This window comes from Mesoplodon mirus (assembly GCF_964341445.2).
Source record: "Mesoplodon mirus genome assembly, chromosome: 19".
Taxonomy (NCBI): Eukaryota; Metazoa; Chordata; class Mammalia; order Artiodactyla; family Ziphiidae; genus Mesoplodon; species Mesoplodon mirus.
The window spans coordinates 49,630,043-49,636,595 of record NC_138995.1 but is presented as its reverse complement, the minus strand read 5'-3'; the positions used below and the strand labels follow the sequence as shown (position 1 = coordinate 49,636,595).

General features: G+C 40.0%; 1 pseudogene across 1 annotated transcript; it reads right to left on the bottom strand.

The window, feature by feature from the left end:
• Positions 1-4,243: 4,243 nt before the first annotated feature.
• LOC309794409 (claudin domain-containing protein 1-like) lies at positions 4,244-5,079 on the bottom strand (annotated as a pseudogene). The gene has a single exon. The product of its transcript is annotated as a claudin domain-containing protein 1-like (transcript).
• Between the last annotated feature and the right edge of the window lie 1,474 nt (positions 5,080-6,553).

The following is a 6,553-nucleotide window of genomic DNA, read 5'->3' as shown; positions in this document are numbered from 1 at the left end:
AAGTTGCATGTTGGGGTGGGGAAGCCAATACGAGCCTGGCGGCTGATTGGTCTAATGCAGTTAGGGTCTTTCCTAATCTCTTCCAATTTCCCTGGTTTCATGAATTATTTTGACTTGCAAGATTTATTCCCCACATGTTTGGAGATTTTCCTGTTATCTTTTTGTTATTTATTTCTAGATTACTTTTATTATGGTCAGCACATTAGTTTTCTATTTCTGTGTGACAAATAAACATACACTCAGTGGCTTAAAACAACAGCCATATATTGGTTCACAGTTCCGAGGGTGAGAAATCCAGGAACAGTGTGCCCGAGTTCCCTGCTCAGGTTCTCACAAGGCTGAAATCAATGTATTTGCTGAAATGTGTTCTCATCTGGAGCTCTGGATACTCTTCCAAGCTCTCGTGGCAGAATTCAATTCCATATGGTTTGGGGACTGAGGCCATTCTCTTTTCCTTGCTGGCTAGCTGCCAGGATCTATTCTCAGTTTCTAGAGTACACCTGCATTCCTTGCCCTTTGGTCCTGTGCATCTTCAAAGCTGTGGACAGAGAATCTCCCTCAAAATCACTCTCATACTTTGTGTCTGACTTCCTCTGTCTCTGACCTCTAGACCTATGTTTATTTTTTTTTAAATATTTATTTATTTTTGGCTGTGCCGGGTCTTAGTTGCAGTACACAGGATCTTTGTTGCAGCATGTGGGATCTTTTAGTTACGGCATGTGAACTCCTAGTTGTGGCATGCATGTGGGATCTAGTTCCCCAACAGGGATCACACCCGGGCCCTTGCATTGGGAGCGCAGAGTCTTACCCACTGGACCACCGGGGAAGTCCCTAGACCCATGTTTAAATGCCTCATCAAGTGTTTAGGTTAGGCCAACCCAGATAATCTTCCTTTCTTAAGGTCAGCTATACCATATAATCACAGGAGTGATATCCCATCATATTCATAATCTTAGAGATTATATAGGATTGTACACCAGGGGCAGGATTTTTTTTGTGGTTGGGTGGTGGACACATTAGAGTTCTGTCTACCAGAGTCAGATAATATGATTTTGTATGATTTGCTTTATATGAGTTAAATTATTTGAATTTGTTAAAGTTAGTTTTATGATCAAGGTTATGGTCTATCTTTCTAAAAATTTAAAATAGATTTTAAAACAATTTTAAAGGTTACTTTCCATTTACAGTTATTACAAAATATTGGGTATATTCCCTGTGTTGTACAATACATCCCTGAGCCTATCTTACACCCAATAGTTTGTACCTGCCCTCATGACCTAAGCACTTCTCAAAGGCTCTACATCTAAGTACCATTACATTGGGGATTATGCTTCAAACATGTGAATTTTGGAAAGACACAAACATTCAATCCATAGCAAACCGTCTCAAATTAATGATGTCAGCTTCCACTTTGAGTATCTGGGAAAAGAAGAGCAAATTACAATAAAACTAAGCAGAAAAGTCTTTTCAGCAAATGGTGCTGGGAAAACTGGATATCCACATGCAGAAGAATAAAGTTGGATTCTTACCTTACACCATACACCAAAATTAACTCAAACTGGATCAAAGGCCTAAAAATAAGATCTAAAACCATAAAATTCATAGAGGGAAACATCGGGAAAAGCTTCATGGCATTGGATTTGGCAGTGATTTTTTGGATATGACAACAAAAACATAGGCAACAAAATTAAAAATACATAAAATGGACTACATCAGAATTAAAAACTTCTGTGCATCATAGGACATAACAGTGAAAAGGCAACCTATGACTGAATGGGAGAAAATGTTGCCAATCATATATCTGATAAGGGGCTAATATACAGAATATATAAAAACTCTACTACTCATAAAAACAAAATAATCTGATTAAAAAATGGTCAAAGGACTAGATATTTCTTCAAAGAAGATATGCAAAAGGCCAATAAGCATATGAAAATGTGTTCAACATCATCATATCATTCCCTAATGCAAAATCAAAACCACAATGAGATATCATCTCACACCCATCAGGATGACTACTATCAAAAGCCCCCAGAAAATAACTAGTGAAGACAAGGTAGTGCAGAAATTGGAACCCCTGCGCACTGTTGGTAGGGAATGCAAAATGGTGCAGTTGCTATGGAGAACAGTATGGCAGTTCCTCAAAAATAAAAAGTTGAAAATTGCATTACCATATGATCCAACAGTTTCACTTCTGGTTATATATCCAAAAGAATTGAAAACACCCATGGTTTTTTTTTTTTTTTTTTTGACTCTCCTCATTTTTTATTTTTTAAAAAAGACAGATTTAGGATTTTGTAAGAAATTACTAATAAGGTTTTTAAAAAAAATCTGTCAAGTACTACAGTAATGAAATAAATAAATAAGATTTTAAAAATTATTTTATTTTATTTTATTTATTTTTGGCTGCATTGGGTCTTTGTTGCTGCATGCGGGCTCTTCTCTAGTTGCGGCGAGTGGGGGCTACTCTTCGTTGTGGTGCGCAGGCTTATTGCTGTGGCTTCTCTTGTTGTGGAGCACGGGCTCTAGGCACATGGGCTTAAGTAGTTGTGGCACGCAGGCTCAGTAGTTGTGGCCTGCGGGCTCTAGAGCTCAGGCTTAGTAGTTGTGGTGCAGGGGCTTAGGTGCTCCGTGGCATGTGGGATCTTCCTGGACCAGGGCTCGAACCCGTGTCTCCTGCATTGGCAGGTGGATTCTTAACCACTGCGCCACCAGGGAAGCCCTAAATAAGATTTTTTTTTTTGCGTTACACGGGCCTCTCACTGTTGTGGCCTCTCCTGTTGCAGAGCACAGGCTCCGGACGCGCAGGCTCAGCGGCCATGGCTCACGGGCCCAGCTGCTCCGTGGCATGTGGGATTCTCCCGGACCGGGGCACGAACTCGCGTCCCCTGCATCGGCAGGCAGACTCTCAACCACTGCGCCACCAGGGAAGCCCTAAATAAGATTTTTTTAAAGGTCAATGTTTATAGACATATTTATGAAAAGATGACTGAATTAGAAGACATTAAATAATGTTGATACACACCAGAAAGTGGTTAGGCAAGGAAAGGCACATCATTTCACCACAAGAATTAAAGACTATAGTTGGAAGTTAATGACCAGCCAAAGCTTTAGGTCTTGTGGTAGTTTTCCTGACTCCAGAGGGTCATTATGGTGGAAACTTCTTTATGGTACTTAGCTGAAATAAACAGATGGCAGTTGGAGAATTTTACTCTGTGACCCCAATGTAGTGTTAAAAAGAAAGCACTCTTTTAAAAAAACCTGGTGTATGAGGAGGGAAGGAACAAAAATCCCAAATGGTTTGGTGATACTGAAAATCGTACTGACACATTAAGGAGAGTTAAAAAAAAAATAAGTAAAATAAGGTTCATCCTCTTGTCTGGCCGAACTGAATTCTTGCAGCTACAAAGTTAAAATTCCACATAAACACTTCCTTTCTTGTAAACAGCTACAGTATAGATAAACAACTGTGATATTTCACCTCAGATGAAGCTATATGCCAATATTTAGGGGAAAAGAGCTTAGATAATTTCCTTTTTAAAAAAAATTATTTATTTAGGTTGTGCCGAGTCTTACTTGTGTATGTGGGATTTTTAGTTGTGGCATGTGGACCTCTTGGTTCTGGTATGCAGACTCTTAGTTGTGGCATGCATTCAGGATCTAGTTCCCCGACCAGGGATTGAATCCGGTCCCCCTGCATTGAGAGCACAGAGTCTTACCCACTGGACCACCAGGGAAGCCCTGATAATTTCCTTATTTTATTATAAATAGCCTAAGTCCTTGAAAATAGCACTAATACCTCTGGCTGACTGGCTATCTACAACAGCAAAGTGAATATAAGTTTTGACAGTGATAAGAGGTTTCCCAAATAAGCTAGAGTTTCCAGTTAAACTGATACAGTTACTTTACTGAAAAGTCTAACAGACATCAGCAGAACTTGCTTTGGGTCAACCTCCTACTACCAATTTTCTTTCACAAATTTGTGCCAAGAGTCTACCCATTTTTTTTCTGTCTGGACTCTGAACCTAGATTAGTTTGTCTGAAAGATAGAATCACTCAGGTTCCATACAAATTTTAGTGGTATTAAGAAAAACCCATCTGCGTGAATAAATAAAATGAATTTTCAGGATAAAATGGTAAATTCACACAAAAAAGGTTAAAAACAATTGGGGTGGGGAGATAAGGGAAAATATTAAAATGAAAAAATCATAAAAATGGCAGTTGTAAAGCAGGCAGCTTCCACTCACGCCACATGATATGCCTTCATGAAGGTGTACTCTCTCCGGTCGGTATGAGTGGCCCAGATGAGGAGAGCAGAAGCCATGAACTGTAAGGGAGCTGAAACGCAAGCCAGGCAGAAGGGCCATCTGAATTCGCCAGACACATTCTCAGGCAGCTCTAATTTCTGGTGGCGTAGTTCAATTCCAGCAACGTAACAACTCACTTAGCCCAGTGTACACAAACCTGCAAGGAGATGGAGCATGTCTGTGGCAATGGTGGGATACAGGCTTTGGCAGATACAAGCACAAAGTCCAATCAAAGCCCCAAAGCACATCAAACCTAGACTAACAAAAGGTAAAAGGAACTGGCAACGCCAAAGATAGGTCCGAAGCAGATCAATCCCACTATTGTGCTTTCCAGGATCAACAAATTTCTACAGGAACTGCTCATTTAGCTTGAAACTCATGCATTTTGTGACCATATCAAATGACTCTGTCCTTTCTGGTGGGCTATACCAGTATGTGTTTTGGGGTATAGTGATGCACCATCTCCACAATCCCACTGTGCCATTATATCACAAAATTGCATCATTATGTCTTTTCATCTGCCTCATCACTAGCAAAGTCGTCCCAGATGCTTTTGTTCAAATCGCTGGAATTTTCTTGAACTGAACTTTGATACTCATACCAGAAGTCCGTGCCAGTTGAGACTGCCATGTAGATGGTAGAAATGAAGCTGAGCACACAAGCAATTACAAATGCTGTAGCAAAATGGTTATCCATTCTGGCATTCAGACTGCTCGCCCATCCTCCTGCTCTGCCAGCTTCACCCTCAAGCTCAAACCACAGCACCCTACTCTCCCCGCACCCCCTCTGATGCAGTTCCCAGCAGAGCCCGCCTCCTCCATCGAAAACACCTATGTTTTCAAAAAAATTTGCATACCTATGTTCGTAACAGCATTATTCACAATACCAAAAGATGATAGCAACCCAAGTGTCTATTAACAGATGAATGGATAAAAAAAGTGATATATATATAATTCAGCCTTAAAAGGGTAGGGAATTCTGATGATAAATGCTACAGCATGGATAGACCTTAAGGACATTATGCTAAGTGAAGTAAGCTAGTTACGAAAAGACAAACACTGTGTGATTTACACTTATATGAGGAATCTAGAGTAGTCAAATTCATAGAGACCGAAAGTAAAATGGTGGTTGCCAGGGGCTGGTGGCAAGGAGAGAATGGGAGTTGTGTTTAATAGGTATAGAGTTTCACTTTCACAAGATGAAAACTGTCTGGAGACTGGTTGAACATCAATGTGAGATGTACTTAACACCACTGAACTGTACATTTAAAATTTGTAAGGTGGTAAATTTTGTGTTATGTGTATTTTACCACAAGTTTAAAAATGCCATTTACAATAGTGTCAAAAATATTAAATAATTTGAGATAAATATGACAAAGTTATGCAATATCTGTACATTGAAAACTACAAAACATTGCTGAGAGATTTAAAAGAAGACCTATGTAAATGGGGAGATATACCCTGCTCACTGATAAGAAGACATAAAATATTGCTAAGATGTCAGTTCTCTTCAGATTTATCTATAGAATCAATGCAATTCCAATGAAAATATCCACAGGCCTTTAAAAAAATTTTTTAAAGAAATATACAAGATTATTCACAAATTCAGATGTAAATAAAAAAGAACTAGAATAGCCAAAACGACTTTGAAAAAGAGGAACAGAGTGGGAGAACTCCACTCTTTGACTTCAATTCCTGTTTTAAGGCACAGAAATCAAGGAAGTGTGGTATTGATCTCAAGAAAGAGAAATACATTAATGGAAGGGTGCAACCTATTTTTAGTCCAGAAATAGATCTTAACATATATGAGCATTTGAATTTTTAAAAATGTGCAGAGGCAATTCGGTGGAGAAGGCCTGTGTTTTCAATAAATGACCCAGGAATAAGTGGATATCTGTATGCAGAAGAATAAACTTAGATGCATACTTTGCATTCAATAAAAATGAACTCAACATGGATCCTCGACCTAAATGTAAACTACAACTATAAAAGAGAGGTTGTAGGGCTTCCCTGGTGGCGCAGTGGTTGAGAGTCCGCCTGCCGATGCAGGGGACGCGGGTTCGTGCCCCTGTCCGGGAAGATCCCACATGCCGCGGAGCGGCTGGGCCCGTGAGCCATGGCCGCTGAGCCTGCGCGTCCGGAGCCTGTGCTCTGCAAGGGGAGAGGCCACAGCAGTGAGAGGCCCGCGTACCGCAAAAAAAAAAAAAAAAAAAAAAGAGAGGTAGTAAGAGAAACCATGGGTTAGGC